Source organism: Otolemur garnettii, unplaced genomic scaffold (genome assembly GCF_000181295.1).
Source record: "Otolemur garnettii isolate 467f Iridium unplaced genomic scaffold, OtoGar3 scaffold00212, whole genome shotgun sequence".
Classification (NCBI taxonomy): Eukaryota; Metazoa; Chordata; class Mammalia; order Primates; family Galagidae; genus Otolemur; species Otolemur garnettii.
The window spans coordinates 150,332-150,688 of record NW_003852607.1 but is presented as its reverse complement, the minus strand read 5'-3'; positions in this window follow the sequence as shown (position 1 = coordinate 150,688).

Here is a 357-nt window from a genome sequence, read left to right as displayed (position 1 = left end):
AAAAAAAAAAAAAGAGTAAAGAGTTGGCTTTTTAGAAACATGACTGGGAGGTAAAGAGAGGTACATGTATGTTTCTGGGTGGCAGATTTAATTTGGAAATTATTATTTAATAGAAAAGCAGATTACCAAATGGGAAACTCAGAACTATTTTGTTCACACTGAGAATGAGGCATTTCCCCAGATGGAACTTGAGTTGTGTAAAGGGAGTCTCCCTGCCCTGCCTGTATTTCACTGTGATGTCACTGGGGCGCGAGCCATAGCTGATTTGTACATTGAAGAAAGACTTGTTTCAAATTGTTGTTCACTTTTACAAGGTGACTAATATGCTGGCTGAATAAGCTGAGTTGTCAGATGTTG